Raw genomic sequence first — 14,099 nt, 5'->3', positions numbered from 1 at the left:
AATATTCTATATAGATATATATGACTGTTTGCTCACCCATTCACCTGCTGAAGGACATCTCAGTTGCTTGAATTTTTGCCAATATTGAAAAAAGCTGCTACAAACATACATGCACAGGTTTTTGTATAAACATGAGTTTTCAACTCAATAGGATAAAAACCTAGGAGAGCAATTACTGAATTGTATAAAGACTATTTTTAGATTTGTAAGAAACTGTCAAACTCTCTTATAAAGTGGCTGTATTATTTTGTATTCCCACCAGCAGTGAATGGGAGGTGAGGAAGGTGCAGAAGAAAAGTTTGAAGATAGCAGAGACTGGTTCATGAAGTTTAAGAAAAGATGCTGTCTCCATAACATAAAAAGCACAATGTGAAATAGCAAGTGCTAATGTAAAAGCTACAGAAAGTTATATAGAGCTAGGACAATTAATGAAGGTGGATACACTAAACAAACATTATCAATGTAGACAAATGACCTTATACTGAAAGAAGACGTCATCTTGGACTTTCATAGCAAGGAGTCAATGCCTGGTTACAAAGCTTAAAAGACAGGATGATACTCTTGCTAGGGGTGATCCAACTGGTGACTTGAAGTTGAAACTGATACCCGTTAACAATTCTGAAAATCCTAGGGCCCTTCAGAATTATGCTAATTTGATTGTGCCTGTGCTCTATAAATAGAACAACAAAGCCTGTATGATAGCACATCTGTTTACAATATTGTTGACTGTTTTAAGTCCACCATTGAGACATACAGCTCAGAAAAAAAGAGATTCCTTTCAAAATATTTCTGCTCATGGACAATGACCCTAGTCACCAAAGAGCTCTGATGGAGATGGGCAATAAGATTAAAGTTGTCTTCATGCCTGCTAACACAATATCTGTTCAGTAGCCCATGGACCAAGGCATCATTTTTAATTTTAAGACTTACAATTTAAGAAATATATTTCATAAGACTGTGAGGAGAAGGGGGCAACAAAGGATGAGACTGTTGGATGCCATCATCAACTCAGTGGATATGAGTTTGAGCAAACAGTGAGATAATGAAGGACAGGGAAGCCTGGCATGCTACAGCCCATTGGGTCGCAAAGAGTTGGACATGACTGAGTGACTGAACAACAACATAGCTGCCGTAGATAATGATTCCTCTGATGGATCTGGGAAAGTTCAAGTGAAAACCTTCTGGAAAGGAGTTACCATTCTAGAAGACCTTAAGAACATGCATAATTCAAGGGAAGGGGTCAAAATAGAAACATTCCCAGAAGTTGGGAAGAAGTTGATTCCAACCCTCATGGATGACTTTGAGAGGTTCAAGACTTCAATGGAGAAAGTCACTGCAGATATAGCGGAAATAGCAAGAGAACTAGAATTAGAAGTGAAGCCTGAAGCCTTGACTGAATTGCTACAATCTCAAGATAATACTTTAACAGAAGAGGAGGTTCCTCTTATGGATGAGCAAGGAAAGTGGTTTCTTGAGATTAAATCTACTTTTAGTGAAGACATTGTAAACACTGTTGAAATGGCAACAAAGGATTTAGAATATTACAGAATCTTAGTTGATAAAAGAGCAATATGGTTTAAGAAGAATGACTCCAATTTTGAAAGAAGTTCTACTCTGGGTAAAATACTATCAGACAGCATTGCACACTATAGACAAATCATTCATAAAAGCAAGAGTCAACTGGCACAGCAAACCTCATTATTGCCTTATTTGAACATATTACTACAGATACTCTAGGCTTCAGCAACCACTATCCTGATTAGTAAGCAGGCATCAGCATCGAGGCAAGACTCTCCACCAGCAATGAGACTACCACTTGCTGAAGGCTCAGCTTCATTTTTTAACAATAAGGTATTTTTAAACAGGTATGTACATTTTTATCAAAGAGGACACAAATAGATGGAGAAAAATACCATGTTCATGGAAGAATCAATATTGTCAAAATGACTATACTACCCAAAGCAATCTATAGATTCAATGCAATCCCTATCAAGCTACCAACAGTATTCTTCACAGAACTAGAACAAATAATTTCACAATTTGTATGGAAATACAAAAAACCTCGAATAGCCAAAGTAATCTTGAGAAAGAAGAATGGAACTGGAGGAATCAACCTGCCTGACTTCAGACTCTACTACAAAGCCACAGTCATCAAGACAGTATGGTACTGGCACAAAGACAGAAATATAGATCAATGGAACAGAATAGAAAGCCCAGAGATGAATCCACGAACCTATGGACACCTTATCTTTGACAAAGGAGGCAAGGATATACAATGGAAAAAAGACAACCTCTTTAACAAGTGGTGCTGGGAAAGCTGGTCAACCACTTGTAAAAGAATGAAACTAGAACACTTTCTAACACCATACACAAAAATAAACTCAAAATGGATCAAAGATCTAAATGTAAGACCAGAAACTATAAAACTCCTAGAGGAGAACATAGGCAAAACACTCTCCGACATAAATCACAGCAGGATCCTCTATGACCCACCTACCAGAACATTGTAAATAAAAGCAAAACTAAACAAATAGGACCTAATGAAACTTAAAAGCTTTTGCACAACAAAGGAAACTATAAGCAAGGTGAAAAGACAGCCCTCAGATTGGGAGAAAATAATAGCAAACGAAGCAACAGACAAAGGATTCATCTAAAAATTATACAAGCAACTCCTGAAGCTCAATTCCAGAAAAACAAATGACCCAATCAAAAAATGGGCCAAAGAACTAAACAGACATTTCTCCAAAGAAGACATGCAGATGGCTAACAAACAAAGAAAAGATGCTTGACATCACTCATTATCAGAGAAATGCAAATCAAAACCACAATGAGGTACCATTACATGCCAGTCAGGATGGCTGCTATCCAAAAGTCTACAAGCAATAAATGCTGGAGAGGGTGTGGAGAAAAGGGAACCCTCTTACACTGTTGGTGGGAATGCAAACTAGTACAGCATCTATGGAGAACAGTGTGGAGATTTCCTAAAAGACTGGAAATAGAACTGCCATATGACCCAGCAATCCCACTTCTGGGCATACACACTGAGGAAACCAAATCTGAAAGAGACACGTGCACTCCAATGTTCATTGCAGCACTGTTTATAATAGCCAGGACATGGAAGCAACCTAGATGCCCACCAGCAGACGAATGGATAAGAAACTGTGGCACATATACACAATGGAATATTACTCAGCCATTAAAAAGAATTCATTTGAATCAGTTCTAATGAGATGAATGAAACTGGAGCCCATTATACAGAGTGAAGTAAGCCAGAAAGATAAACACCAATACAGTATACTAATGCATATATATGGAATTTAAAAAGATGGTAACAATAACCCTATATGCAAAACAGAAAAAGAGACACAGATGTACAGAACAGACTTTGGGACTATGTGGGAGAAGGCGAGTGTGGGATGTTCTGAGAGAATAGCATTGAAACAAGTATACTATCAAGGGTGAAACTGATCACCAGCCCAGACTGGATGCATGAGACAAGTGCTCGGGGCTGGTGCACTGGAAAGACTCAGAGGGATGGGATGGGGAACACATGTAACTCCATGGCTGATTCATGTCAATGTATGACAAAAACCACTACAATATTGTAAAGTAATTAGCCTCCAACTAATAAAAATAAATGAAAATAAATAAATAAATAAATAGGTGTACATTTTTAGACACAATGTGATTGAATACTCAATAGACTAAAATATAGTGTCAGTGTAACTTTTCTATGCACTTGGAAACCAAAAACTTCATGTTACCTGCTTTATTGCAATATTCATTTCATTGTGGTGGTCTGGAAGTGAAACCACAAAGTCTCTGTGATAAGCCTGTGTATCTGCAATACATTTAGATTATTTTGTCATGGTCTCCATTCCAATATGGAATCAACTGACTTGCTAAATGAATTTTTTAACTTGCACACATTAAGGTTCAATTTTTGTGCTACAAAATTCTAAGTTTTGAAAAATGCATATTTTCTTGCAGCCACCCACTTAATATAATACAAAACAGTTTAATTGCCCTAAAAGTTTCTGTATGCTTCAACTATTCAAATTTCTTCTACCTTGAACTCAGGGCAACTACTAATCTATTTATTACCTCTAAAATCTGCCTTTTTCAAAATATCATATAAATGGAATCATGTCATATACAGCCTTTTCAGGCTGATTTCTTTCATTTAGCAATATTCATTTAAGATTTATCCATGTCTTTGCATGGCTTGAAAGCTCATTCCTTTTTACTGCTGATATTATTCCATTGTATGGCTACACCACAGTTCATTTATGCACATACCTACTGAAGGACATCTTGGCTGCTTCCAGTGTTTCATGTTTGTGAGTTTTGCTACAAACATTCATATGCAAGTTTCATATGGCCCTAAGTTTTCATATCAGTTGAGTAAATACCTAGGAATGTGACTGATAAATCACATGGTAAGCCTATGTTTACCTTTGTGAGAAACTGTCAAACTGTTTTCCAACATCACTTGACCATTTTCCATTCCTGTCAGCAATGAATGAGAGTTCCTTTTGCTTCGCATCCTCACAAGGCATTTGGATAGTCAGGTTTTTTGTATGTTAGCCATTCTCATAGGGGTACAGCTGGAACATATTGCTATTTTAATTTGCATTTCCCTAATGATAGACAATGTTGAACATCTTTTCATATGGTTATTTGCCATCTGTATATCTACTTTGATGAGGAGTCTGTTAAGGTCTTTGCCCTATTTTTAAAAACAAGTGGTTGTTTCCGTATTGTTTCATTATTTTGCAATGTATATAAATGTCAAATTGTCATGTTTTACATCCGAAACAAATATAATGCTATGTGTCAATAATACCTCAATTTAAAAATAAACACAATGCTATATTTAAAATAGATAAGCAACAAGGACCTAATATATAGCATAGGGAACTCTGCTCATTATTCTGTAACAGTCTAAATGGGAAAAGAATTTGAAAAAAAATAGATACAAGTATATGTATAATTGAATCACTTTGCTGTACACCTGAAACTAATACAATATTATTAGTCAACTGTACTCCAATATAAGGTAAAATTAAACACACATAAACCAAAAGAGTTCTTTGTATATTTTTGATGTAAGGTTTTCCCTGGTGGCTCAGTTGGTAAAGAGACTGCCTGCAATGTGGGAGACCCAGGTTCAATCCCTGGGTTGGGAAGATCCCCTGAGAAGGAAATAGCAATCCACTCCAGTATTTTTGCCTGGAGAATCCCATGGACAGAAGAGCCTGGTGGGCTACAGTCCATGGGGTCACAGAGAATCAGACAGGACTGAATGACTAACTCTTTACTAGATGATATGTGATTCACAAATGTTTCCTCCTGGTTTATGGCTTGTCTTTTCCAACTCTTATTTTATTTTGCAGAGCAGATTTCTTTTTTTATTTTAGTGAAGTCCAATAGATTCAGTTTTTTTCTTTTGTGGATGATACAGTTAGTATTGTTATTAAAATCTTATCACCAAACTCAAGATCACATAGGTTTTCTCATGTTATCTTCTAGAAACTTTTATAATTTTACATCTTATATTTAAGTATATGATACATTTGAAGTTAATGTTTGTGAAAAGTGTAAGGTCTGTGTTTAGGTTCATTTTTTTTTTTTTTTTTTTTTGCTTTATTGTTGTCAAACTGTTCCAGCAGTATTTTAGAAAAATCTATTCTTTCTCCATTAAATAACCATTGTGTCTTTGTCAAATACCAGTTGGCTGTATTTGTTCAAGTCTGTTGCTGGACTCTCATTTCTATTATATTGATCTAAGTGGTTTTTTTTTTTTCCACCAATACAACACTGTCTTGGTTACTTTATCTTCTAAAAAGTTTTCAAATCAGGTTGTGTTAACATTCCAACTTTGATCCTCTTCAGTATTTTGCAGGTTATTCTTTTTCTTTCTATATAACTTTGAGTGTCAGTTTTTCAATACCTAAGAACTAGCTTGCGTGGGTTTTCTTTGGGATTATATTAAATCTACACAGTTGGGAAGAATTGACATTAACAATAGCGAGTTTTCCAATTCATGAACAGGGACTTGTTTAAATTTGCTTTGATTTCTTTCACCAGTGTTTTATAGTTTTCTATAAATAGATTCTTTGTGCTTTGTTTTTTATTCCCAAGTATTTCATTATTTTTATTCCATTGTAAATGTTACTATTTTATTAAAATTCTAATTCCAAATCTTAATTGCCAGTATATAAATAAATGATTGGCTATTAGAGAAAGGAAAACCAAAACTACAATGAAGTACCACCTCACACTGGTCAGAATGGCCATCATTGAAAAGTCCACAAATCATAAATGCTGCAGATGGTGTGGAGAAAAGGGAACCCTCCTACACTGTTGGTAGCAATGTAAATTGGTGCAGCCACTGTGGAAAACAGTATGGAGGTACCTTTAAAAAAGTAAAAATAGAGCTATCATGTGATCTTGCAATCCCACTTCTGGCCATATACTCAGAGAGAAATAAATTAGTGTTTTTGTTTTCTTTCAATATATACCCAGGAATGTTTAATGTTTGATCTTTCTACAGGTCCCAGAGGCTTCAAGTTTCTTTAACCTTCTGTTTCCTACCTTGACTTTGTGCTTCCTTAAGATTTCCAGTCAGAAAGAATCTGTTTCTTGTAGAACTTTCAGGTGAAACCCCCTTTTATGATACTGATGCTCTGTTGGTATGACTATGAAGTATGGAGTTGGGGAGATTTCTGTAATCTTATGATTAAATAATCATCTATTAGTGGCCCTGTATCTCAGAACTATGACATTCAAAAATATTTCTCTATTTGTATTGCTTTTTGCCTTAGCACTTTATGGATGGCCTAGAACCAGCATTTCCAATCCTTGAACCCTGTAGACTATGTTTTAACACCTTAGGTAAGACACGAAGGCTAGATGGAGCTGAAATCAAAGGAATTCCCTTCCTCTGACTGAGAAAAAGCCCTAATATAGTTTTCAATCCTGTATAGTAGGATTTTGTTATGGAGAAGTATCTTGGTATGTTTCACAATTATCATTCTTCCCTCACTTTTCCAGAGCCACAAAGGGATCTTTCCTAGATATTCCATGATGAGAACCCAGTGGAATTTCTTAAGGTAAAGACCATGAAAATATGAAGGATTCTCCTAAGACTGGAGCCCTTAGGGATTTGTTATTCTCTTGAAAGTTAACACACAATTTCTAGCCAAAGTCATCAAAATGATCACTTTACTAGTCCTACTAAATTTTTTATGTTTCCCATATAATTCAGTCTGTTTTTTTCTTTTACTTTTTATTTTATATTGGAATATGGCTGATTAAAACATTGTGATAGTTTCAAGTAGACAGCAAATGGACTCAGTCATGGATATACATGTATCCATTCTTCCCCAAACTCCCTTTCCATCCAAGCTGCCAAATAATCCAACTAATTTATGGTTCAGGGACTTATGCTCCAAATAAAACAGCCTTGAATGTGACTCTCCTGATACATTTGTCTCTCTAGATTTGGGGGTGTTTGCTCTGCAACCTCAGTTCAACAATTAGTCCGAGGAAAGACATAGATTTTCAGTTTGTATAACTTTTTCTTATAGTTAATTTTGGAATGTTGGTTTTTAAACTGTAAATATTAGAGCTGAAACTGGAAGTCAAAATTGACTTTAAAACAAAAGTCCTAAACAGAGATATAGCAGATAAATAATAAGGTGATAGGAAGATACGAAAATGACTTGGGAAAACTAAAGTTAAAAATGATACAGAAGAGTTAAAACTTGACAGAATATCACATTGAAGCAGAAAAAAAGAAGGAAACATGCAACTAAAAAGACATCTGAGGATATAGAGGAGAGATTGATTAAAGTAAGCAAAGTCAAATGAAAAATGATAAATGGTATCCAATATGAAAAAAGTGAGTGCTCCTGAAGAAGAGAATCAAAGTAAAAGAAGAGAAAAATGCAAAGATTTAATTCAGGAAACCATACAGAATATAAGATTTAGCCTTAAGACAAAGTTTTCTTTCATTTGGTCACAGTGTAAATTGGTACTAAAAGCAACACTGATAGTTTAACTAAACTAGATTTCAGAGATAAAGAACACTGCTCTTTAGTCGCTAAGTTGTGTCTGACTCTCTGCGACCCCATGCACTGTAGCCCACCAGGCTCCTCTGTCCATGAGATTTCTCAGGCAAGAATACTAGAGTGAGTCGTCATTTCCTCCTACAGGGGATCTTCCTGACCCAGGAATCAACCCTGCATCTCCTGCATTGAAGGCAGATTCTTTACCACTGAGCCACCAGAGAAGCCCAAACACTGTACAATGTAGCAAAACTCATCTTTAGGCTTATAAAGGGGTAATATCAGTCCAGTCTCAGAAGTCTTCATCACAACAGTCACTGTCAGAATATAGTGGATCAATGCTTAAAAGCATAAATGACCTAAGCATTTTATACTGAGCCACAGTGCCATTTAAGTATAAAAGAAGAGACAAAAATTTCAAATATACAAGAACTCAGCACATATAGTTCTAATGAGTCCTTACTGCACAATGGAGAAACTGCTGCATAAAATCTGTTAATGAATACTTTAAAGACAGCAGGAGTATGAAAATTATTGTTACAAAGAAGAATCGAAATGCTTTTAAATGTAACTACAGAGAAATAATACAACAAAAATCACACAATAATGATGAAAAGCTAACAGGCAGTGTAAGTAAATTTTCTAAATTTCTTAGCCATGGATCTAAAGATAACTTTAAGGTTGCCAAGTCAAGTAACTGAGTGATAATAAATAAATATAAATTTATAATAGTGAGCACCAATCATTCTAAAAATAGTGGCATAATTCACTAAAATTGGATAATGAGGGAGGGAGATGGAGAAATGGATCAAAGTAAATGTGAAGTAATTTCATAACTTCTCATAGTGGGATAACAATAGATAAAATTTCCCACTGCCTTCAGATGGTAAAGAATCTGCCTGCAATGCAGGAAATCCAGGTTGGATACCTGGGCCAGGAAGATCCCCTAGACAAAGGAATGACAACCCACTCCAATGCTCTTGCCTGGAGAATTTTGTGGACAGAGAAGCCTGGTTACAGCCCATGGGGTCTCAAAGAGTGGGACACGACTGAACAACCAACAATCCCCCTGGTAGACAGTAGCTCCACTATAAATTTCTCAGTAAGAACCTGGCCTCATCAGTGTTGGAAACTGGCCTCATCAGTGTTGAATATGTTATTTCCAAACACCATTATTTTATTCCATGAAGGTACTGTTTGGGACTTTTAGTTGGGTGTTTCCATTTTTCATAGGGATTATAGACACTTGCAGCAAAGTATAGCACAACTAACACCACTATGAGGGAGAAATGATTCATTTATTTTCCTTATTTTGAGGCATCACTGCCACTCTACACTAAAAACACCATCTTCCCATCTGGGTCTGGAAATCTAAACCCTGATATCAAGTTCCCTTTTCTTCCTCCCACTCCATACAAGTGTGCCTTTTGACTCCTGGCATGTGGGTTAAAGTTTTATGGAGGGAAATTTGTCTCTACTGCTCTATACTTATCTATTCTTTATCCCAAATGTACTTCCTATGGACATGCCAATCTAGCCCCTAATCCTGCAAGGCCTTATATCTCTTCCTTTCCATGTACCTGACTCTTCCGTTCACACTGTTCCTTCTGTCATCAGACAGCTTAGAGATACAGACATATCTACTGGGAGGAAGGGTTCTCTCACCTTACTGACTTTAATTGTCACAGCTGTGGTCCATTTTGCTGTTATCTTGGAATGGTGCAGTTCTATGACTGCCCTTGAAGCCAGTCGAGATGCATTTGATGTGGGCTACTATTCACTCTGTGTAATGACCAAAATGTGCTGCCCTTTTTTCTCCATTTGGCTTTCTTAAAGTAACTGCAATTCTGTGAGTAGATGTATTACTAGAACTCAGGTAAAGAAGTCTGTTTGTTCTCCTCCATGTCTTCTGAAATTGAAAGGACAAAAGGTTGAGCTCAGAACAATACTGGGCAGCAAAAGCAGAATGAAGGAGAAATGGGAAGGAGCTCTTAATGAGAATGGGTGCAGATTGAACATAAGGCTCATGCCGGCAAGGACAGGTAAGCCTCTTTGAGGGGAGATTTTCAGTAAAGAAGAGAAGCTTGGGTAGGATCATCTGACCTTGCTATTACCTCTGGACTTGAGTTTAAAAAAGATCTTCTTCCCTTTGGTGCTTATGGTTCACTGTCTCCTAAGTACACCCAGCTCCTTTATTTCTTGGTCATCTTAGCCTTGTTCAAACTTCCTGGCTTCTACCTTAAGGGTCCTACCCTTTTTGTAGAAATCCCTCCCCAGGACACTGAGGACCACACCCTTTCAGCGTTGTTTGGTCATCAAGGCACTGCCTTCAGTCAATGGTAGCTAGAAAAGGCTTATACCTCACAAATCACTATTCTGACACCTCCCTGGAAGGTGGGAATGCCAGGGGGCAATGTTCTGTGGTTTGAAATTGGGGATATTTCCTTAACACCTCTAAAGAGCCTTCCCAAATGACCTTCTACTTCTCATCTTTCCATGTTCAATTCTTGTGGTACATATGGCAGAGAGATGGTATTTCCTCTAAGCCATCCCTCATGGCCACCTCCTATATCCTTAATTCATTCTGTCTCCTGTTTGTCACCATCAACTGCTAGTTTGGATGCCTTACCTGCCATCTCTTCAACTTAACACAGCTGTATTTCAGCCTGAGTGGAGGTATAAATCATCTCTCTTTTCTCCAACAAGTTCCCCTTATATATTTTGAAGAGCACTCACTTATTGGTTACTATCAGACAACTTTTCCATCCTACCTGCTTTCCCCCATAACCTCATAAATCATATTAGTTTTCTATTTTCCAGTCTGAACTCACTTCCTGAGGCTATCAAGGATTCAATAGAAAATCTTGCTGTACTGGTTATCTTGGTGTCATTTCAAATCTGAGGGTTCATTTTAATTTCACTAAGGTATAACACTCAGACTTGGTTTTTACCAGTGTAGGAATAAGGGCAAATATTTATCTGCTGGAAGTTGTCCTGGGTGTTTGTATGCAAGAAACTACAACTTAGGATTGATAAATGCTCTCAGGGCTTAGTTTAACTAGAGATGTGTCTTACATGAAATATATTTGCCGATATATTTTGGCACTCAACAGACACTTTTATAAACTTAGTTTACCACTGGTGCTGTTAAGCTTCCTATCTCCTTTCCTCTCCTGAGGGATTCTGGAGAAAGGGAGATGATGTTACAGGAGGGACACTGGTGAAATTAATTTTCCTGAACAGTGGTAACAAACATCCAGCTTCTGGGAAGAGACAAATCCTCCAAGAGCAAGTTCTCTCCATTTAGCTCCCTAGGTAGAGGGTCTCTCATTCAGGTTGTAGTCACTGGAGGAAAAACATAACGAGGTTAGTGGAGTTTATAATCCTAAACTGACCAATAGGTTAATCTAGCCTGTGATCCTTACAACCGTTTGGCCTAGCAAGTGACTTCTAGATTTTCCATTGAGCATTTACTTCCTGAGGGCCTCCAAATATGTTCATGGCCTAATTCTTGGAATCTGTGAATATGTTAGGTTACATGGTAATGGGGAATTAAGACTACAAATGACATTAGGGCTGCTAATCAGCTGACTTTAAAATAAGGGGATTTCTTGAATTATCACAATGGGTCCAAAAAAGTGGCAGAGGGCTCCAGAAGAAAGGAGTCAGGGAGATGTGACAATGGCAGTGATGCAATGAGACAGGTTATGTTTCCTAGCTTTGAAAATGAAAGGAATGACTATGTCCTTTAGAAGCTACGAAAGGGCAAGAAAATGGCTTATCACTATAGTCTTCAGAAAGGAATACAGCTCTGTTGGCACCTTGCCTTTATCCCAGTGAGACCCTGTTGGACTTCTATTCCAAAACACTGTAAGCTAACAAATTCATGTTTTTTTAAGCTTCTAAACTTATGGTAACTAATAAAGCATCAGTAGAAAATTAATATACAGCACAAAGTATTAATACATCAATTCATAAACAATTTATTGAGACCTTGCTTTAAGTGAGTTGTTAGAGACCTGGGATTACATGCTACTGGGGAAAATAACATATGATCCCTGATGCCACAGAGTTTCTAGCCCAACACAGGAACTAAGTCTTGAGGGCATATCTCAGGATCACAAGTCAGTGTTAGGGATCCTGTCCTCCAGACTTCTGCTCCTGTTACTGTTTCCTGGACCTATTTTCAGGCCTTCTTCCCGTTTACTCTTCAGAATATTCTCAGAGCACCCTCCTTTCTACTGAGAGCTACATATCCTTCTGCCAACTGCTTCTCTTCTTACTTTCCTTTAGGCTCTCCTAAGTTGATACAAATCTTCATCAAGACAAATCTAAGATACCAATGTCCTGGTTTCTGAGACTTTCTCTAACCTGAGAGTAACCTATTTATTTATAACATCATTTAGTTTTCTCCATATTCTTTTACATGAAAGAATATCAACTCAGTATAAGTGCTAAAAGCATTTTTTTTTCAATTAGTACATTTGACCACGTATCATCAGCACAGAGACAGAATGTAAGTTCTAAGGAGACCATCATCACATTGGTTTTGGATTCAGAGAAACCTGAGTACAAGATAAGAAACTTGAGCCAAAGCCTGATGATGACTTAAAAATTATAGAGTTTGAGACTTGGTACAATTCTTGATGGAGACAGGAAGGCTGACAGACCTTACAGACTGTGTTTCCAAAAGGTCAGTGGTAGGATTCATAATGAAACAGATTTAACTGGAGTTCCCAGGTGGTGCAGAGGTAAAGAAACCATCTACCATTACACAGGACATAAGAGACAAAAGTTTGATCCCTGGGTCTGGAAGATCCCCTGAAGGAGGAAATAGCAACCCACTCCAGTAGTCTTGCCTGGAAAATTCCATGGACAAAGTAGCCTGGAGGGTTATAGTCCATGGGGTCACAAGAGTTGAGCGTGATTGAGTACACATGAACATGGATCATCAGCCAGTTCTGTGTACCTAGGTCATAGATTAGTAACTGAGGAGTGTTCAAATGTATTAAACAATCACTCTGGTAGCTTCTCTGAAATCTGGTGAATCATATCTAATTCCTTCCCTCAGCAAAAGTTCAAAGGTTACAACATATGTCCAAATAAGTGTGACAAATGATGTGGGTCACAAAAGAAGAATAAAACAGGAGCCTCTGAAGTCAAGAGGTGAGTGGTTTTCTGCAATACAGCTTCTAGTATTTAATGCCATCCACTCTGCAGAGAACAGTTTTATAAAAATATAAATTTTATTATCTCTTCTAGTAAAGTTTATATACTCACTTTTGAGTATGTATCCTAGAAAAATCCTCAGGTAAAATCCAAGAGCAAATGAACACAGCTGGTCTTCATAGCAATTGTGTGGAAGTGGATAGTTTGAGACTAGGTGTTCATCTCTGGGGACAAATAAATAAAGGTGTTTACTCACTCTAAAATACTAGTCAGTGGTTCAAAACAATAGCTTAAACTTCTGCACATATACACAGCAGCACAGACACAATTTATCACACTGTAAATTTACACAGGTAAACACACTGACTGAAATTTTTACAGTTGAAATGGCATGGTGGCTGGACTTGCTTTACAAATAGCCTAACAAAAATATAGAAATAATCAGGGAACTGGATATAATATGGATAGTAAAATGTTGATAACTGTTGAAGCTGGGTGATGCACACACCACTAGTGAATATTCTTTAAAAACACATGTCTTCAAGTTATTTGCCCATTTTTTTAATTGTGCTAAAATACATGTAATGTAAAATTCATCACTTAAGCCATTTTAGAGTTAACAAGTCAGTGACAAGTCAGAATAAGCATTAATCTTCACTATATATTTCTAGAATGTTTTCATCACACAACTAGGAAGGCCATACCCACTAAGTAGCATGAATATAAACCAGAAAATTATGGAGACATAGCTTTAAAACACTTAAAGAGGAAAAAGAAATGGCAACCAAGAATTCCATAGTCACTGACATCGTATTTTCAAAATAAAGATAAAATAAAAAGTTAAAGTTTTAAAAGTAA

General features: G+C 36.9%; 1 pseudogene; it reads left to right on the top strand.

Annotated features, from left to right (window-relative positions):
• The first annotated feature begins 268 nt into the window (after positions 1 to 268).
• Positions 269 to 12,684, top strand: LOC133052576 (tigger transposable element-derived protein 1-like; annotated as a pseudogene).
• Positions 12,685 to 14,099: the final 1,415 nt, after the last annotated feature.

This window comes from Dama dama, chromosome X, assembly GCF_033118175.1.
Source record: "Dama dama isolate Ldn47 chromosome X, ASM3311817v1, whole genome shotgun sequence".
NCBI lineage: Eukaryota > Metazoa > Chordata > Mammalia > Artiodactyla > Cervidae > Dama > Dama dama.
This window is presented reverse-complemented; position numbering and strand designations above follow the sequence as displayed.